At 43.3% G+C, this 21,994-nt stretch overlaps 1 long non-coding RNA gene across 1 annotated transcript in view; it reads left to right on the top strand.

The window, feature by feature from the left end:
* Positions 1-2,930: 2,930 nt before the first annotated feature.
* The window catches only part of LOC130355318 (uncharacterized), a 49,707-nt gene continuing 30,643 nt past the window's right edge, over positions 2,931-21,994 (top strand). The window contains exon 1 of the long non-coding RNA XR_008888476.1: positions 2,931-3,059. This is a non-coding gene — a long non-coding RNA (uncharacterized LOC130355318). The remainder of the gene's footprint in view (positions 3,060-21,994) is intronic.

The raw sequence follows: 21,994 nt of genomic DNA, 5'->3' as shown, positions 1-21,994 counted from the left end.
GAGGGGGTGAGTACAAGGCATGGATTTCCTCTGAGACAACCCAAAACCCTAAGGGTGCGTTCCCACCTGGCGTATACGCAGCGTATTTAACGCTGCGCAAATTTTACGGCAGCAGCGGGAAATACGCTGCGTATTCCTTGCTCACCATACACACAAGGCTTTCCAGCGGCAGCCCGATGTGTGCAGTGAGTTTTGGAGGCGGAGACATGCATCACAGTCACGCCGGCACACGGCCCCGCCTCCAAAACTCACTGCACGCATGCCGCCGCCGGAAAGTCCTTTGTGTATAGTGAGCAAGCGTATTTCCCGCTGCTGCCGTACATTTTGCGCAGCGTGAAACATGCTGCGTAAACGCCAGGTGGGAACGCACCCTTAGGGTTTAGGGTTGTCTCAGAGGAAATCCATGCCTTGTACTCACCCCCTCAGGCCCTAGTGCAAACCAGCATCAGTTTTACCCAAATGTATTCCTTTCAAGGGGTTGTCCAGGAAGCAAAAAAGGACCTTCCGCTCCCTTGTAATCTCGGAATTATACAGTTCCGGGACAGGAGGGAGCGGGTGCTTGTCCCAATCATCATGTACGGTCACCCAATAGATGCACGATGTCGCCGCAACATTGGTAACATCATGCAGCTATTGGACATCGTGTGTGGGCTTAATTTTGTCCACACGCGATTATCTCAACAGGCACCAGGCACAGTATATTTTCAAGATGACCAGGGAGTGGAAGTGGAGCAAAATAAATATGCACTAGATGGCACAACATGTCCTATATAGTCTATACAGCTTCTTATTGCTAAGGTATGTGCAAACTGTAGGCCAGTGTTTCCCAACCAGGGTGCCCCCAGCTGTTGCAAAACTACAACTCCCAGCATGCCCGGACAGCCTTCGGCTGTCCGGGCATGCTGGAAATTGTAGTTTAGCAACAGCTGGAGGCCCCCTGGTTGGGAAACCCTGCTGTAGGTAGTTAACTGTATCCGAGGGTCGCAGGCTAGGTCCTGCACAGGATGACATACCTGCACACCTCTCTGCATGCCTGAACCCTGTGCTGCTTAGCACTGTCAATACAAGTCAGCACTAGTAGTCATGACTTGCCTGCAGGCTGTTGGATTGTTGAGATTTAAAACCTTCCAATGTGGGACCCCTCCCTCCCCTCCAGTACGTGACTCAGACACCTGAGCACCTGGAATCTGCAAAGTTTTGCTGTATTTTAGAAGAGTGCCAGCGCCCACACCTTTAATACTCTGCAGGAATCAGGTTTGCCACTTCAAGAAAACTACTTGCACACTGGATTCCTTTAAAGTTACCAATTTGAGCTAAGCATTCATCAAAAGTTAGGAATACTGATATAACGTGTGTACTTGTCATATTTGATTTAGGATGTATCCTTTCAATATGTTTTAATATTGCAACAAAACAGATACTGGTAGGATATGCCAACACTTGCTGACTGTAGGGCCTGAGAGTGAATTGCACCTGCACTGGGCCTGGATGGAGGTTGTACTGTGCAGAGAACGATTCACGCTCAGCAGAGACAGCCCCTATCATCTAGTAAGCATGAGGGTCCCAATGTTTGGACCTGCACTGATCCACAAGTGATGGTATATTCTAGTTATATGCTGTCATTTGCTGATGTAGGAATCCCATTTTACTATCTTTATTTTGTTGATGAACCAAATCAGAAAAATGGGAGAGTATGGAGTGGAGGGTAACACCCTAGCGGAGTAGCGGCTTGAAGGGGGTTTTAGAGTACTTAAGGGGTAAAAGTTGTCATGGGACCTTGGGGGGTTGAATGTGTCGTTTTCTAGTGGGGTTTTTGTATTGGGGTGCTCAGTAGTCGGGCGGGGGAGGAGTAACGGGGTATTTAAGGGCTGGAAGTGGGGGGAGCCAGCCAGTGGCGGGAAAGTTAGGTGAAGAAGTACCACCCACCCTCCCTTTATGTGTGTGGTTTTGGTTTGTTTGGGTGGCAGATCTATGGGTCCTTGGAGGTGGGTATGGTTTAAAATATTGTTAAGAGTATGGAAATGGAGGAGAGTTGGCCAGTTGTTATGGTACAGCTGGACTGGGCCTCCTGGTGGAGTTTAGGGGCCCCAGGAGTTTTGGATGGAAACAGGCACTGAGTGATGTGGGTGCCCTTGGATCAGGGAGTTGCGGCAAAGGGTAAAAGGAATATTTAGTGCCTTTGGTTTGGTGAAATTTCTGAATACAGTTGAAACCTACAGGGACCCTTTCTGTCATTTTGGTCATGTTATGTATATTATGTTGACACTGTTAATATTGTTATTTATAATATTTATATGTTTATAATGGTATTTAAATAAAGGGCTGAAAGCCCATTTCTCCAACAGGTCTTGTGTATTTTATGGGAAAAGGGATGGTTGGAGGAAGGGAAGGGTAAGTGGTTCGTGGGGGTATTTTATTGGTTATTTGGCCATACCCTGAGTACGTATCTAAAATCCTTCCAGTCATGGCTATGGCAGAAGGTCTCTTTCCACTCAGAGATGTGTCTAGGTACTACCAATGAAGCAGGAAGCTTGTAAAATATCTGCAAGTAATAATGCTAAGTATACTTTTTAGCATTTTGGTTCATGTGCATGGCACTGTACAGACCTTGTACAGTGTCCACAGTGTCCACAGTGTGTTACAGAACCATTGAGACTTGTAAGACAAAAGTGTATTTGAGCATGGCATTCACTTAGAATCCATTGAGAAAAATGTTTGTAGAAGTAAAAGGCACATGAAGGTACAATGTGTATCTATAACAGGAAATTTGTCACCATATTATGAGTTAATACAAAATGTACAAAGCAACGCTGAAGACTGCTTCCGGGTATAGTAGGAAATCCCGCGCATGCGCAGTATCGTCGTGGACTCGCTCGAGATGAGACGGAGAGTGTAAGACAACGTATGAATATTCATTAGCCGGGCGGTGCTGCGGGCCGGGCGGTGGTTACTTCACAGTGCCAGTTGAAGGCAGTAACCCCGCCCATGTCAGTTAGCAGCTAATTTGAATATACAGAAAACCAGCTATAACGGACGAACGGCCAGCGGATCTGGGCAAGGTAGAACTCAAAATGTTCAGCGTCTCCCGCACTATCCACAGATGCGGGACAAAACATATGACAGTTTTCCTTTAAGGTTAGAGGGTGGGGGTGAACTTGAACTAATGTGGCTGTGTGGGGCCCCTCTCCAATGGCCTTGATTGATAGATCTCTCCAGGGGTCAAGTCCTGGGATAAAAAAGTATGTAAACATGATTAACATTGGTGGGGCAGGGAGCAGAGCCGGATCATCATTGGCGGTCATGGAGCACCTGCCCCAGGCCCGCAGGGGGCCCCCGTCACATTCCAGACATCCCTGTGTGCTGAAAAATCTTTTCAGGACACAAGGATGTCCTGGCGATTACCTCTCTGCGGCGGCCCCTGCGTTAACTTTAAAAACCTTTGCTCCTACAGTCCCGGGACCTACTGCTATAGCCTATTGGCCATAGCAGTAGATCGTGACCCCGGTCCCCAGACTGGTGGAGCAGTGGTCGGAACACTGAAGTGGGGCAGTAAACAGGCATACAGCCTCCTGCCATACACTATATGGCTGAAGACTGTATGTCTGTAGGGGAACTGTACTGCACCTAATGTGGGGGAACAATACTGCACCTAATGTGGGGGAACTATACTGCACCTAATGTGGGGGGAACTATACTGCACCTAATGTGGGGGAAACTATATTGCACCTAATGTGGGGAGAACTATATTGCACCTAGTGTGGGGCAACTGTACTGCACCTAGTGTGGGGCAACTGTACTGCACCTAGTGTGGGGGAACTATACTGCACCTAGTGTGGGGGAACTATACTGCACCTAATGTGGGGGGGCTATACTGCACCTAATGTGGGGGAGCTATACTGTACCTAATGTGGGGAACTATACTGCACCTAATGTGGGGGAGCTATACTGCACCTAATGTGGGGAACTGTACTGCACCTAATGTGGGGAACTATACTGCACCTAATGTGGGGGAACTGTACTGCACCTAATGTGGGGGAACTGTCGGGGGGGGGCATCATAATGAAGTGCTCCGTCTTCCAGGCTGCCTTAATCTGGCCCTGGCAGGGAGAAGCCACCACAGACTGCCTCGGTGACAGTGATGACAGTTTCCCTTTCATATCCTTATTCTGGGTAGGGTATCTCTCTTTATCCTACAGTATATTGATATTTCAAGTGTAACTCCGAATTGTTAGCCTGTGCAGTCTTCATCCCCAGTATGGGAAGACTTGGGCCATGCTGGGTGGGACAGTCCAAGGCAACCACCATACCACACTGAGTTAAGTTCTGAGCACAAGAACTTTACCAGCCAGTATTACCTGTGTGGTGACCCAGTACAGAGTCATGTACTCCTCTGTACTTCTGCTCATTCTGGCCGGCAGATCCTGCTCGATGTCTGTCATGGGTCCCCTCTTCCTAGAACTCTTTATTGCACTACAGAATGCACTTGGTATATAAGAGTTAATATGTTGTGTTTAATATGTACTGTTACCTTAAATCTATGTTGCTAAGGAGCCTTTGTTGTCAAGGGGAGTATACATGGTGGACAATGGGATCTCTTTAAACTGTCCACCTTATGTAGTGAGGTCAGGATTCAGCTCACTCTCTTGAGCTCTATCTCTTAGTGCTTTTGTAGCTGAGGTACAGTGAAGAATGGTCTGAGGAGTCTGTGGAGTGTTCCTGAAGGAGGCCTGAGGCCTGGTACAGCAACCATGCATCTACTTCAAGTTAACCCCTGCACTGTCGGTAAAAGTCAAAGCCAACAGTAGGACCTAAACATAGTGGGGAATTCTGCTGAAGTCTAGTCCAGTCCAAGTAGTCAAGTCTGTCAATTACTAAATTCAAGAGTGGCTGCATCAGTCTATACAATTGCAACTACAGGTCCCAGCAAGCCGATAAGCTTCCCTAAGTTCACACTGTATCTCCTTAGTGCCTATCTGAGCTGTATGGACTATAACACCTTGTCTACCTCAGTAAAGCATACCAGTTAACCATATCCTTGCGTCGGAGTGATTATTTGCCCCATGCCTGGCACAGGAGAAGCTGGTCTACCTCGGGTGGTGTATAGGTCAACTACGCTCTGGCGTCATGAAGATGTTAATACACACATTACCCCATCCGACACCACAACTGTATCTATGCAGGCCAGAGCTGAAGATCGTGCAGGCTCATAACTTTAGACGTATGCTTTAATTCACTAATCTACTGGATAATTCTACACACTACCACTACATTGTTTTAGATCGAGTTCCAGTTTTGGTTTATAAAAAAAAAAAAAAAAAAATGCACAAACTACATGAACACCACACTGAATGAACTTTAATAGTACTTTTTAAACCCCCTCCCTCCCCCCCCCACCCTAAAAAAATAATAATAATTAAAAAAAATGCTGTAGCTAGCACTGACATAAGATTCATAAGTATGAGTAAGATCAAGAGCAGTGTTAAGGTCAGGCAAATTAACACCATGCTCATATCCAAAGTGTTTTAGGGCATTTACCGTATCATTGGTTATGGTCCAGTGTATGCTATAGGTCAACGTGATTGTCAGCTCTGAGATCAATTAAAATTATCAACTCAATCTCAGATGGTTCTCAAGGAAGTTTATTAATATGCAAAAACAATAAAGCGCCAAAGTTTATATTCTATGAATACATTTAAATAATTTCAAAGAAAATATATAATTCATTTCCAGTCTCTGCCTATCAATAACAATAATTGTAATGCAAATGACTGCCTATCCTTACTGGCAAATACAGTTTGGTAGATATGTCTATGATGCTTGTCTACTCTTTAATAATAATAATTATTGCTATTGTATTTCTATGTGCATGTTACCATTTAAATTGATATAACAAGGTAAGAACCTTTTGTGCCGCAAATTAATATGACAGATGATGACTGAAGAGAGATGTCTGTAGAGAAGTTTAATTACTGACGGACTTTTTTGGTCATTGTCATGTGCAATATTTGGAGAACCATTCATGAGACATGTACCTACGGGCATGCTCAATGGCAGAAAAGAAAAATTCAAAGAAAAACCATAAACAATTTATCTGTCAATTTCTACTAGTTTCTCGCTTTAACATTTATTTTCACTAGTTTATTATTTAACTTATGCTTTTTACAGGACTCAATCAGAGCAAAACAACCCATACAATATTTCGAAAAATGCTTCAAAGGACAGATTTAAAGGGGTATTCTAGGAAAAAAATATTTTTTTATATCATCTGGCTCAAGAAAGTTAAACAGATTTGTAAATTACTTCTATTAAAAAATCTTAATGCTTCCAATAATTATCAGCTGCTGAAGTTGAGTTGTTCTTTTCTATCTGGCAACAGTGCTCTCTGCTGACATCTCTGCTTGTCTTGGGAACTGCACAGAGTAGAAGAGGTTTGCTATGCGGATTTGCTTCTACTCTGGACAGTTCCAGAGACAGGCGCCATCAGAGAGCACTTAGACAGAAAAGAACAACTCAACTTCAGCAGCTCATTAGTACTGAAAGGATTAAGATTTTTTTTAATAGAAGTAATTTACAAATCTGTTTAACTTTCTGGACCCAGTTGATATATATAAAAAAAAAGTTTTTCCTGGATGACCCCTTTAATTTTAGAATGTCGGAAGAGAAATAATATAGCAATCTAAAAATAAGATTTTAATTAAAATTTAACCCTAGTAACATTACAGAAAATAGTCTCTATTGTTTTACCAAATGCAAAAGCCATGCAAACAATTTTTATTAAATACAATGGTGAGCTATAACATGAAGACCACTAATATTGTGTAGTCACCCTTGTGCTGCCCAAACAACTGCCCAAACCTCACAGAATTTCTGAAGATATCCTGTGGTATCTGGCACATAACATTTGCGGCAGATCTTTAAATCCATTGTATGCTGCGAGATAGAGCCTCCACAGGTCTGATTTGTTTTAGTGCATATGTCACAGATACTCAATGGGATTGAAATCTGGGGAATGTGGACTTTAGGTCAATATCTTTAGGTCAATGGCCCTGATTTATTAAGAGTGTTGTGTAGTTTTCTTTGTGAGTTTTAATTCCCCACATTTTTTTTTCCACGGTATTTACTAAGGTTTCCCTACATTTTCCACTGTTTCCTACATTTTCCTTTTTTTACACATGCTCTGATCTGTAGGGTTTTCCTCAGCTCAAATCCATAAAATTTTCTGTGGAAACCTTAGTAAATATGTTGGGTTTTCCAGTGGTCACGCCCTCTTTCCCCAACAGCAATGGGTTTTCTAAGTAAAATGGAGAGTTGTTCAGGTTTTTGTTTTTTTTTTTCAATTCTGGCGCAAATTCTGTGTAACTTCAGAATCTGGCGCATGACTTGACAAATCATGTTGGGTTTACAATAGTAAACCAGGGCCAATGTCTTTCTTCAGGCCAGCAGCCTGTAAGCTTCAGGGATGATATGCCCAGGAAGACATTTGCATTGATGCCAAGGCAGAGTGAGGATTGCGTCCTGGCAGCTCACAGGCTTCAGGCCTGAAGTGAAAGGTGGAGCAGGGAGCATACGTAGATGCAGTTAAGGAGGCACTAGAGACACTCCTGGGATCTCTAAATCTCTCCTTGTTTATGCATAAATATTTTTTTAATAAAGGCCAGCAGGGTAGGAAGGAGCCACGGGGACCACCCCAATGACTCATGGTTCAGGCAGCATGAAAGTGTTGACAATTTCCCTATAACTCACCCAAACTTCAATGGCTGCTATTCTTTCCTGCTTTACACACATCCTTCATTTCAACTTTATTTGGAAAACTGCAGTAGACATTTGTTCTGTATCTACTCAGGGATTTTTTCTTGGACTGAGCCCTAAGCGTTTGTCTGCATACCTCGCCTTTGAATGTGCTGCTGCATTTAATGTTTTATATTCGTAGATATACCCCTCATCATTATTCTCTGAGAAGGTATTACTTTATTCTGAAACCTCCTCACCCCCTCAGGAGCCAGGTATTTTTTAAATTTTTTTTTTATTCTTAATAATACTGCTGCTACATCTAAAGGGGGCCATCTAAAGGCCATCTAAAGGCCCCTTTAAAGGCAAAACGCGGCAAAAAACTTTTAACTCTCCCTGTGCCCGGGCTGCAAAAACTAAAAAAAAAAAACTTTAACTCACCTTCCTACGTTCCTCTGTTGCGCTTGTCTCAGAGTCCTGTTCCTCAGGCGCTGCTCGGCTCCCTGCTTCTTATCCTCGGAACATCCCACTGTGGTCAGCGTATGGTCAGTGATAGGCTAAGTGCACTGTCATGTAAGGAGCTCTGGCCGGCTTCTTAAATGACAATGCGCTCAGCCTATCAGTGGCCGAGATGGCACTTTTCTGCGGCCGGCGATACGCTGACCGCAGTGTAATTTTCCGAGGATAAGAAGCAGGGAGCCACTACAACTACCTAGAGGGGCTGCAGTTACTAGAACTAACTAACGGGGGCAGCTGGTACTATATACAGTGGGGGCCACTACTACAATATATCCGGGGGGTTTGCTACTACTATATATTGAGGGGACTTCTACCACTATACTATATATGGAGGGCTGCAACTATATACAGAGGACTGCAAGTATATATAGGGGGCTATTTTGTACAGGGGTACTTAAAGGAGTCTGCTATTGCCTAAGGGAGTAGCTATCTACAAGGGGCATCCATCTGCAGGTGGTACCTACCATTACCTGTGTAATGTGGGAAACAACATGAAGGGACAGTCTACCTACTGGAGTGACCTAACTACCTAATGAGGGGAATCTCCCTACTGTTCCCCCAACCCACTTATCTACCCACTATACTGTGTGGGACACTAAGGGGTTATTATTACTGTTTGGAGTGCTATAGGTGCTGGAAAAGTGCAGAGCCTAAAATATTTGTCCAGCAGGATCTCTGGAGAGGAAATGAGTTGTGGCTGAAATAAATCTTCTTCATGGTCTGGGCTGGATGGAGAAGAAAAAGGAAAGTGAATGACTAGAGAAGATGATGTATACTGGTATTATTGGTAATTTTGGTCTCAGCATTCAGGATTTGATCAATAACAGTATGACAGTAATATGTATTGTGATAATATTTCCATATATATATATATATATATATATATATATATAGTGACCCAGTACGGGAGGTGTTACCCCGTACCCTTGCTGCCCTGTCAGGCAGCCTCCTTACAGTGGCCCCTAGGCACCCTGACATCTGTCTCCCCATGTAAATATGTTTCTAATGTATTATACCACGTAATGTGTTCAGAAAGTGTTGTCACTTTAAGACTGTTTACCATGTGACTTGTCATATGATTGTTACCCAGGAGGTACCAGTGACCAGGAGATCCCAGGGGTGACCTATGGGCTCCCTGCTAGTCTCCCCACATAAGCCCTGGGTGGAGCTAGTTCTCTCTCTTTTCCTTACAAGTCTTTTCTGAGGTCATGTCGAGTTCTAGAGTGTCCAGAGTTATAGGAGGCCTCAAGTCCAGTCTGTAGCCACAAGGAGCTACGAGTAAGCCACAGTCTCAGTATTGTCATCAGTCCAGTCAAGCCAGTCACAGTCACCATTTGTCAAGTCAACCTGGCCTGCATTAAATTGACCATATCTACTACAAGTCCCAGCAAGCCCTTAAGGTCTCTGAGTCACTGGTCACCTCTGTGGGCCTGGCTGAACTGTATAGACTTTTCCACCTGTCTAACCTCAGTAAAGCTAACATTGTCCATAACTTGGCGTCAGAGTCATTATTGCCCCTGTGCCTAACCCAGCATCCAGCGGTATACCTTCAGGTGGTATTGAGGATAAACCACGGCCTGGCGTCACGAATACAAGGGGTTAATACCATCCGCCCCTAGGGTAATTCCATCTGCCCTGCATCTCTCCTCTTTGTGGCTTTGCCGTCACATAGCCACGTTCATTGGGCTACTTAGTCTAAAATCGCAGAGCCTATTTTCGGTCCCAGTCCGGCATAGCTGTAGACCTGAAGTGTCTGCAGCCTATGAGTGAAAGATGCAGCAGAGAGGACTCAGATGCAGTTGAGGAGGTGGTCACCCCTGGGAACAACAAAAACTACTTGCCGGTTTGAAGATGCTCTTACCCTGTCTAGCCACCATAATTTTGCTTTTGTTTAAGCGAACCTGTCATCAAATATATGCTGCCTGAACCACGAGTCATCAGGACGGTCCCTGGTGGCTTTTCCTCACCTCTCCAGCCTTGATTGATAGTTCTCTCCCTGTTAATGCATAGGGAGAGATTTTTCAATCAAGGCCGGCAGTATAGGAAGGAGCCACCATGACCACTCTGCAGAATCATGGCTCAAGCAGCATGAAAGTGATAACAGGTTAAACTCACCCAATCTTCTATGCTTGCTTAGTTCTCCTTCACACACATCATTTGCAACAACTGACTGTTTAAATTCTGCCCTTGCCCAGAACATCCCATCCCGTGGCAGGTGCCATTGTCAGTGCTAATCTGCATTGACTTTCAGGGATTCTAATGTTATGGCTGATCAGTGTTGTAGGGTGTAGATGTTTAATACTAAAATAACACTAAAAATAAGAGGAATTGATAACACATGCAACAGGATTTTAGTGTACAATAACACATTTTCCCTGATATTATACAAGTGCAGGAGACTATGCAATATGATGGTGTCTTGCAAATTAAAGATATTAAACAAATCAAATGTAGTCAAAAACAGAATACTTCTGTCCCTTTAAACCCTAAGGGTATTCCATGGGCATACATTAGTATAATACCTTTTTGATTATAATCTATACCCACAGCATCAATTGTGATGTGAACAGTCTCTAATATGTGAAGGGGTCTCCTAACAACAAATGTTGGGAGTGGATTTTAACATGCCCGATCCTTCTTTCTGTAAGGAGATAATTTAGTGGCAAAGGTATCTAGCAGTGTCTTGTCTCCTTTCATTATTGAAATAAACATGCAAGCTTTATCATGTTGGAAAATAGCTGTCTACTGAAAGAGTGTTTGGCAGTCAGATGTGTTATATGTATGTGAGGTCATAGGGTATTCCCACTTAGTCTTGGAATGAAAATGATGTCCATAGGGGTCGAAGTCTCCAGTGTCCACAAACAGGAATGAGTGGCAAAAGGAGATGTTTCAATTCAGCTCTTGCTTTATGTCGCGTCTTATGTGCTGATGGAGTCAAATAGTATGAGTTTTCTATTTTCCCATTCTCACATTAAAGGGGTACTCCGCCCTTAGACATCTTATCCCCTATCCAAAGGATAGGGGATAACATGTCAGATCGCCGTGGTCCCGCCGCTGGGGACCCCCGGGATCTCGGCTGCAGAACCCACCTGTTGCGGCTTCCGAAACGCTGGAGGCTTCGGCTCTCGAACACGGTGATGTGAGACCGTGATGACACGACTCCGCCCCTGTGTGCAGTCACGCTCCGCCCCCTCAATGCAAGCCTATGGGAGGGGGCGTGGCAGCTGTCATGCCCCCTCCCATAGGCTTGCATTGAGGGGGCGGAGCTTGACATCACAAGGGGGCGGAGCCGTGACATCACAATGCTCCGGCCCCGTGATCGACAGTAATCAGACCCGGAGCGAACACGCTCCGACGGACTGATTTTAACAGGGGGCGGCGTGCAAGATCACGGGGGTACCCAGCGACGGGACCCCCACGATCAGGCATCTTATCCCCTATCCTTTGGATAGGGGATATGATGTCTAAGCGCCGGAGTACCCCTTTAATGTTCTGCACAGGGAGCATGTTTGTCATGCAAAAATCATAAATGAGCGCATCTTCCTGAATTTTAGGGATAATAGGTTTAAATATAGAAATATTTATCTCTGCAAACTTTCTGCTGTAACAATAGATCTCAGAACCTTTGGTGGTTCCCTATATTGCCTATACCTACAAAGTTCTAGTACTGAAGCAGTTAAAATAAGCTCCTGCTGAGCACAAAGGTAGCATCTCTTCAGCGTTCCTGCGCCACACCTTTCCCATGCCTCTGTGGTTATACAAAACAAGGCAGCTCAGTGTGAGAGATAGCTCTGCCTGTGTCTACATACTGGGTGCTGTCTGGGCTGCTCTCCCTGGGTGGAGTTTATGTGCCCGAGGCTTTGCTGCTTGGAATTGTGACAAAAATTAAGCCATTGTACAAAACGCAGGAAACTACAAAGCCGATCCAGCTTGTACTGGAATATACAGGACGGGGCATCCAAGTTGGTACGTCCAGTTTATACAGTATTCCAAATAGATCTACTGTGAATCAATGGTCCTTCTTCTACCACGATCTGCAATCACTTTACCACAAACAAGTCCCAGCAGTCAGAGATATAAATATTTAAATAAACAATCCTGCATCTATATATTGCTGCCACCTATGTTGATGCATTCCTCGTATACATGGAATCCTGTCAAAATGGCCCCAGTCACTTCAATGGGCCAAATGTAGTCAGCTAGTGACTACATTTGGGTCATTTTGTAAACAAATACATGTTTTAACTCTGACCTTAAAGGGGTACTTTGCCCCTAGGCATCTTATCCCACAATCTCTCCAGCAGCACCCCCTGTCATCTTGTGCAAGGAGCGAACTTCACAGCCATCACGCCCCCTCTCATAGACTTGCATTGAGGAGGCGGTGTGTGACGTCACAATCCTCTGGCCCCTTTATCGCCTGTCATCAGGCACGGAGCGAAGATGACACGGGGTGCTGTAGGAGAGATCGTAGGGGTTCCCAGTAGCTGGACCTCCGCGATCAGACATCTTATCCCCTATCCTTTGGAAAGGGGATAAGATGTATAGGGGTGGAGTACCTCTTTAAATCACAGTGTGCTGCACTTTAAGTCCATGTTGAAACTTCTGTTCATTTGGAAAATGACCTAAACTTAGTCACTTGCTGACTATGAAGTCGTTTGAGCCTGTGCCTATATATATGTCAACATCCCTTTTTTCACAAGTTCGTGTTATGGTGGGACCACAGACCTAGATGTATGTTTATCATGTACATGTTTTTTTGATAAATATCTATCAAAAATGTATAGAGTTATATTTAATACCAACACTAGTGATTAGCGGCGTAGTCCAATATAGGCTATATTCGCAAATTTCGCACATTTGTTCACTTATTTACATGCGAAATTCGTAATGAAATTTGCGAAATGTGCATGCGCAATTATATCCTTCATCTAACTGCTTTCCTATTGGTTACTAGGGATGTTGCTAACCTATGACAACTGTATTCGCATTCTTCTCATTGGCCCACAAGCTTAAAGAAGGGAGGGATCAGTGTCCTCTGCAGGTGCCGATATTCATGAATTTTCACATATTTGCATATTCGCCTTCTTTGGACCAAAAGCTGGAAGAAGGGAGGGAATTATTTGCACAGTACACAGCATAGTGATGTGTACTGTGAAAAAAACAAACAAAAAAAAAGGAATATTCGTCATAATGAATATATTATGCTATATTCTAAATATTCGCGAAATAGTGAAGTGATGGAAAAAAAACGCTGTTCGAATATTGAACCAGGACACGCTGTGATATTTTAAAAGTCTTCCCCATTCTCAAGCATAACTACCCATAAACCAAAACAGGGCTGGACCCTTGACAGTCAGCTGATGGCTATGGCGTCCTTATCATGAAAGAGGATGTTTCATATTAGACAACCCCCTATTAACTAAATAAATGCATAAAATAAACAAAATCAGACATTCATGGTAAGAAAAGATAGTAAGTACAGAGCAGTCCACACAGAGGATAGGAGAAAGGTCTAGGCAGGCACTATTTCAAAACAGCCATCCAATAAACCAACTGGTATAACCAGGGAGCACAGAGGTATAACAAGGGCTGAATTGGAGGTGCACTCTTTGCCACAAAACAAATTGCAAACATAACAATATAGTAGAAAAAGATGCAGGTCACATTCAACAAGATAGCAGTTAAAATCTTAAATTTTTTTCTGTCCAATGTAAAAAATTTGCCTGTAGGGCAGATAGTCTGCGGTCAGCAAAGAGCTGAATGAAATGGCAGAAAGGCTGACATCAACAAGGCCAAAGGGTTAATGTTTCTCATTGAGGAGAGCATTATAAAGGTATGCAGAGAGTTAAAGGACATTAAAGGGGTACTCCACCCTTAGACATCTTATCCCCTACCCAAAAGATCTCTGTGCAGCACCCGGCATTTGTTTAGAAAGCTGGGTGCGGGTGGCAAGGTTGTGACATCATGGTCACCACCACCCCACCCCCCCTGTGATGTCATGCCATGCCCCCTCAATGCAAAGCTATGGAGAGGGCGTGGTGTCTGACAAGCCCCCTCCCATAGACTTGCATTTAGGGGGCATGGCATGATGTCATGGGTGTGGCCATGACATAACGACCCCGCCACCCGCTCTAAGCGTTTGGAACAAAACGTTCTGAATGCTGGAGCAGCAGAGTACCCCCTTAATGCTCTACTGGCAATTCTGGTAAGAAGGCTGTTTTGTACTGAAGAGGGACAATGGGGGAGATGTATCAAAACCTGTGAAGAGTGAAACTTGCCCAGTTGCCCATAACAACCAATCAGCTTGCTTCTTTCATTGAAAAATGAAAGAAGCAATCTGGTTGCTATGGGCAACTGGAAAACGTTATATCTGCCCAGGCTTTGATAAATCTCCCCCAATAATCCTAAAACAGCTGCCTACAGATGGGTAATCTTTCCTTCTTGAGAGATTTTTGGTTTGCCATAAATCCCCAGTCATGTTCTAAGGCTCCAAAGTAGTGTGAACCAGTAAGGGCTGGTGCGAGAATTTTTGCCACCCTAGGCAAAACCTCATTTTGCGCTCATCAGGTGCCTAATTAATGAGGCCAGCATAAGTTTGGAAAGTCTGCATATAAGGAACGGAAACATTATAGTCTGGGCTCTCCCCAGAAGACAGCAAGGTAGCTGTGGCAGGCAGTGGTCCTTGTGAGGATCACACAGCCAGGTACTGTAAGTGACCCCCAACCGTGAAGTGCACAGATAAGGGGTCTTAGTACACACAGCAAGAGGCTGCAAAAGCTATGTGTGAACAGTGAGTAAAGGTTGCAGGAAACTTGTGTTTTAAGCTGGTGGAGACTAGCTTACCAATTGATAGTCAGGGCATACTGGGTTGTGTAGTCAGTGGCTTGACGGCCTAGGATTTTGTTTGTTCCTGTGTTATATTTTTGTTTATCCTGCAACCTGTCTAATAAAGCTGGCAAGGAGTCAGACTTGCATAAAGAACTGTTGTTTGCCTGCTGAATGAAGTAGAAACGTGTCCTGTGGCTGTGCCAAGGACAATCCCAGAGTAAACCCCAGGGTGAAATCCCTACAAGCGTGGATACATGATATATATGTTTGAAAGTAGAGGGGCGGGAAGGAGGTTCTTGCACCGCTAACAGGAAACAGGACTTGAGTGAGGGGCGCTGCCTGCAGTGGCAGCGCTGTGCTCTTCTGTCCACCATGGGGAGGGGTGGATGGGGGCAGTGTGCTGACAATAACTTTCTTGCGCAGGCTGGAGCAGAACCCCCATGAAGAGGAGGCCATAGGCGGCTGCCTATCTTGCCTAAAGGTTGTGCCCTGGGCCCTGGAAACAGTGACTTGAAGGGAAAGCTACCTCAGAGAGCTGCTTTACCTAATTTTCTTCCTAATTATGCATTAAAAAAGTATCAGCTATTGAGGAATCTCCCTTTTTACCATTTCCATATACGGGCTTACAGAGTACAAGTCGATTTCACTGACAAATTGATGAAACCTAGCAGTGGATTCTCTGTCTTAGCCATGCCAATAGTAGGTAGAGCTTGACATTACTAATAGATGTGCCCGGAGAGATGATAAGAGCTCAGCTACATATTGTTTTCCCTGCTTACTTTTCTCTTTCCATCAGTTAAAGGGGTATTCCAGGCAAAACCTTTTTTATATACATCAACTGGCTCCGGAAAGTTAAACAGATTTGTAAATTACTTCTATTAAAAAATCTTAATCCTTCCAATAGTTATTAGCTTCTGAAGTTTTCTGTCTAACTGCTCAATGATGATGTCACGTCTCGGGAGCTGTGCATGATGGGACGAGAGGCATCAGACAGCAGTTCGACAGAAAACAACAACTCAACATCAGAAGCTAATAACTATTGGAAGGATTAAGATTTTTTAATAGAAGTAATTTACAAATCTGTTTAACTTTCCGGAGCCAGTTGGCCTGGAATACCCCTTTAAAGTAAAGCAAAGCAATGAGTCTGTAACAAGACTATGCTGGCATGTAGCTTCTTGTCATTGGCTGAGACAGCTCATTTACTTTGAATCATTATATTTAACTTCAGTGTAAAAGTACTAGAACATGGAAATAACAAGTGATCTATATCAAAATGTACTGGGCACTAGTTCAAAGGAAACTAGATGACCTAAAAGAACATGTGCCCCTTCGGCCACCGAGAACTAAATGTTATCCTGGTGCCTGAGGTGGAAAGCATGTAAATATTTTAGAATGGTTAAGGGTGCTGAGAACTGTTATATAGCTCTCAGCATACTAGAGCTAGGGCTGAACCCTGGCCCTTTGTTAATGTATATACCATAAAACCCATTGTCCACTTGAGTGGTCCACCATGCTATTCACTGTCTACGGGACTTTTGAACATAGCTGAATGCTGTACTCCACTATGTTTAGAACTCCCATAGAAAGGAAATGGAGTGGTTGAGCATGCATGCTGCGGGGGGACAAAGGACCTTCATTCTTGTGATCAAAGGGGTTTCTGACAGTAAGGCCTCTGCCTATAAGCTGGTTATCACTTATCCTGTAAATAAGTGAAATCTTGAGAATGTAGCACAATTGTTGTTATATATGGAATGGACACCTGATAGGGTTTGTTTTTCTGTAAAATCTGATTAACAGCCAATATGGACATAGGTTATATCGCAGCTTTGCTGGCAAACTCGTACACCCAACAGACACCACATGTGAGCTTGGTTTTTGCAGCATTTCATAGCTGCAACTAACCTGGGAACTCACCGATATACAGTGAAGAAAAAAAAGAATAAAATATTGATTTTGTATGTTTGCCCACTGACAAAGAAATGATCAGTCTATAATTGTAATGGTCGCTTTATTTGAACAGTAAGACACAGAAAAACGTATTTCAAATATATTATGAATTCATTTTACATTTTACTGAGTGAAATAAGTATTTGATCCCCTATCATTTGGCAAGATTTCTGTCTCCCAAGTGTCTTTGATACAGCTAACATAAGACTGAGTAATCTCAGTTTGGTACCTGTATAAAAGTCACCGGTCCACAAAAGCAATCAATTATTCACGAATTAAACCCCAAATTACTGTCCATCTCCCTCGGTCAGAGGCTACATGCAAAATCTTACCCTGTGGAGTTTCAATGATCATGAGAATGGTGAGGACTCAGCCCAGAACTACATGGGAGGATCTTGTCAATGATTTCAAGGCAGTTATGACCATAGTCGTCAAGAAAACACTACGCTGTGAAGAACTGAAATCCTGCAGTGCCTGCAAGGTCCCCCTGCTCAAGAAAGCACATGTACAGGCCCATCTAAAGTGTGCCAATGAACCTCTGAATTTTTCGGCAATGCATTTCTAAGCGGATTCCACTGAAAGAATGCAGTATAAATGGTGCAGCAGAAGCCTATTGAAAGCAATGGGAGACTGCTGCACGGGATTTTCAGCGGGGAAATTCCCCTCGAAAAATGGCTAGTGTGAATGGGCCCTTAGCAAGCTTTCCTAGAGTCATAAATGGGAAAGCAAAAACGGCATCAGTTAATATGAATCACTGTGTGTCATTTTGGAAATTGAATTATAGGGTTTATTATACCCCAAAGCTCCTGGAGAAAATGGGTTTAAGAAAGGACAATGTATGCCCCAAATGCAATAGAGAAGAAGCTGATTTAATGCACTTAATCTGGGAATGCTGGAGAGTTAAAGAATTATGGGAGTGTTGTGGATTTTAAGGTTACTGTACCGTTGGAAGCTAGAAGTGTAATTTTGGGGATAGGAATAAACGTAAAAGGGTATGGTAATGTGATTCTTAAAATAATTGGGTTAGCAAAGATGATGATATTTAGAAAATGGATGCCTCCAGAGGTACCAACAAAAAAGGAATGGATAGGATTGGTTAATAAGGTTAAACATTTGAAGAAATCCTATATAAGGATAGGAAATCAAGAAGTAAGGAAAAGGAAATTTGGGCGCTGTGGAAAAATTAGGGCTCAGTAGGGTTTTTGGGTATTTTTTTTTTTTTTTTAGGTTTCTATTTCCCCCCAATGTTTCCTGTGGCTCTCCGAGATGAAGATAGGATAGAAATGCCAGGCTGAAGGGTGGGAAGGGGTTGTGGGAGTATACATTATTGTAATTGTTTGTTTTGATGTATGAAATTTACAATAAAATAAAGTATAAAAAAAACAATAATAAAAGGGAAAGCTGACAGATGACTGCTAATGTAGTAGTATAGGGCATGGTTATTCTGCTATACAACTAGTCATTTTTTGCCATAGAACAGCAGGGTTAAATTGGTTACCAAAATGTGTTTAAGCTGATAAAATGACTGTCATTAAAAAAAAAATAATAATTACCTGACAGCAGAAAGCAACTGATGACCTACATTTCCATTTTTTTTTTTTTTTTTAAGGAAACGGTTCACTAAGCCATATATGAGATATGAGTGCATAAATAAATAAAACACTGTTATACATGGCTTTACTAGAACACTTTTTTGCATAGTGTCATAATATATATATATTTTTAAATAATCATCTGTAGTTTTTAGAAAATAGTATAAATATACAATAACCTACAACAATTCTCTTTCCAATACTGCCACCCTGTGGTTACTTAGTATTTTTGTGACCCTGATTTACTTAAGATTGGAGTGTAGTTTTTCTTTGTGAGTTTCATTTTTTCCCAACAGATATTTTTCCATAGTATTTACTAATGTTTCCCTTTATTTAGCACTTTTCCCTATGTTTTCCTTTTTTTTTTTTTTTTTTTTTTTTTTTTTACACATGCTCTATACTGTGGGGTTTTCCAGAGCTCTAATCCACCAAATTTTCTGCAGAAACCTTAGTAAATATGTTGGGATTTTCACGGTGGCCATGTTCCTTTTTCAGGTTTTCTAAGTAAAAGGGAGAGTTGGTCAGGTTTTTCATTTTGGCGCAAATTCTAGCGCAGACACAGTTTGCAATGCAACAAATTTTGGTGCACAACCGAGCATAACAGGTCGGGTTTACAATAGTAAATTAGGGCCATTAACTTATTTCCTGAAATAAGCTGACAAAGTCGAATTCATTCTGAATTTCATAAAAAATTTGATTCTGAACTAATCCAAATTTCCTCGTGCTTCGTGGTAACGAATCGTTTCATTCACTACATTTTGTGCAGTCTGGGGGGGGGCTAAAATGGTGGCTAAACGTGTGAGGACATGGGGCAAGGAAGTCTGGGAAGGTGGGATCACTCTGAATCACATGGCAGCATGCAGCCTATAAGCAGCCAGCCAGCCCTGTGATGTCACAGCCCTATATATTTGGCATCCATTGCCGAAGATGGGCATTTCCAAGAGCAGAGACTGTGTGTGCGCACTAATCACCGTTACTGACAATACAGATCTTGTCCATCACCATTACCCTCAAGCCCGCATTCATTCTGGCTAGAGAGTGCAGGCACTGTGTGGTCACTAAATCAGCGTTACTGACAATACAGATCAGCACAGGGGAAATCCATCAATGCAGGCAGGCAGGGAAAGTTTAGAAGTCGTTTCACAGTCTGCCAATTGAGATCATCACAAGAAGCACTCCCCATTCAAAGACTACAAGCAACCATAGTGCATCCAGACTCTGTCATTGTGCCGCTCTGCAGCAGTGATTCTAATAGTGATGCCTGTAATCTGCCTGTCATACTGAATAACAGTATTATTTAAAGGGGTACTCCAGTGAAAAACTTTTTTTTTTAAAATCAACTGGTGCCAGAAAGTTAAACAGATTTGTAAATTACACACAAGGAAGGAAAGCTGCATGCTTCACACCAATGACCAATGCAATTCACGGACCCGTCGGTCCTGCCCTGGCTTCACAGCAGCAATCCAAAAGAAGAAAATGTCCAGCGCTGGTGGTGCACTTAAAAGATGATTTATTACTTATGATGGAGTCACAATAACAGGTAAAGGAACAGCTAACGCGTTTCGCACCCGCAGGTGCTTAATCGTAGACTAAATTCACAGATACAACATGCAAGTAAAATACCTGAAAACACAGGTCACGTGGAAAAGGTAAAAACAAGTAGAAAACCAGGCCTGGATGAATGGAGGTGTTATTACATAGTCTAGTATACTGGATCATTAAGCGCACTCGGTGTGAACATAAACCAACAAAATTCAACATTCTAAAGTTATACAAGATGATAATATTTATATTTGTATGAATAGATATTGCAGACTCTAGATGATATCTTAAGACGTATATATAAATAAATTGAGTCATCTTAGATTGGTATTGTTACGCCGAGCGCTCCGGGTCCCCGTTCCTCCCCGGAGCGCTCGCCTCATCCTCGCTACTACAGCGCCCCGGTCAGATCCACTGACCGGGTGCGCTGCGGTACCGCCTCCAGCCGGGATGCGATTCACGATGCGGGTGGCGCCCGCTCGCGATGCGCACCCCGGCTTCCGTACCTGACTCGCTCTCCGTTGGTCCTGTCCCGGCGCGCGCGGCCCCGCTCCCTAGGGCGCGCGCGCGCCGGGTCTCTGCGATTTAAAGGGCCACTGCGCCGCTGATTGGCGCAGTGGTTCTAATTAGTGTGTTCACCTGTGCACTCCATATATATACCTCACTTCCCCTGCACTCCCTCGCCGGATCTTGTTGCCCTTGTGCCTAGTGAAAGCGTTCCCTTGTGTGTTCCTAGCCTGTGTTCCAGACCTCCTGCCGTTGCCCCTGACTACGATCCTTGCTGCCTGCCCCGACCTTCTGCTACGTCCGACCTTGCTTCTGTCTACTCCCTTGTACCGCGCCTATCTTCAGCAGTCAGAGAGGTTGAGCCGTTGCTAGTGGATACGACCTGGTCACTACCGCCGCAACAAGACCATCCCGCTTTGCGGCGGGCTCTGGTGAATACCAGTAGTGACTTAGAACCGGTCCACTAGCACGGTCCACGCCAATCCCTCTCTGGCACAGAGGATCCACCTCCTGCCAGCCGGCATCGTGACAGGTATACTATTTAGTATGCACTTCAATGCCTATTTAGGCAGATTATACCCGCAAATGATCGTCTAGATCTCCATAAGTATACATGATATATGATAGAAAAGAAAATATAATGCGGGACAACCAATCAAAAGACATTCTAACTAGTATGTCATAATGAGGTCCAACCTCTTATTCATGCCTCTCGGGTGTCGAGGAGAAAAATCCAATAGGTTTCCCTATTGATAAGTTTTCTTCAGATGTCACCTCCTCTAATACATAATTTAACTCTGAAGAGCTAGGTTACCTAGCTCCTGCCATCTCCCGAGGTCTTCTGCTCTGGTCTGCGATCGAGCAGACCAGAGCAGAAGATCACCGATAATACTGAGCAGTGCTGTGTCTTATGCATAGCACTGCACAGTATTAGCAATCAAAGGATTGCTATAGATAGTCCCCTATGGGGATATAAAAAATGTAAAAAAAAAAAAAGTTGAAAAATGTTAAAATAAAAAGTAAAAGAAAGTGAAAAATCCCCTCCCCCAATAAAATAGAAAATTGTCTGTTTTTCCAATTTTACCCCCAAAAAGCGTAATTTTTTTTTAATAAACATATTTGGTATCACCGCGTGTGTAAATGTCCGAACTATCAAAATATAATGTTAATGGTCCCGTACGGTGAATGGCGTAAACATAAAAAATGCTGCTTTTTTTGTCACATTTTATAAAAAAAAAAAAATGATCTAAAAGTTTTATATATGCAAAAAGTACAGATGACAGCGCAAAAAATGAGCCCTCATACCGCCCCATATACCGAAAAATGAAAAA

The sequence above is a fragment of the Hyla sarda genome, chromosome 2, assembly GCF_029499605.1.
Source record: "Hyla sarda isolate aHylSar1 chromosome 2, aHylSar1.hap1, whole genome shotgun sequence".
Taxonomy (NCBI): domain Eukaryota; kingdom Metazoa; phylum Chordata; class Amphibia; order Anura; family Hylidae; genus Hyla; species Hyla sarda.
The sequence above is the reverse complement of the archived record's forward strand: the minus strand, read 5'-3'. Positions and strand labels throughout refer to the sequence as shown.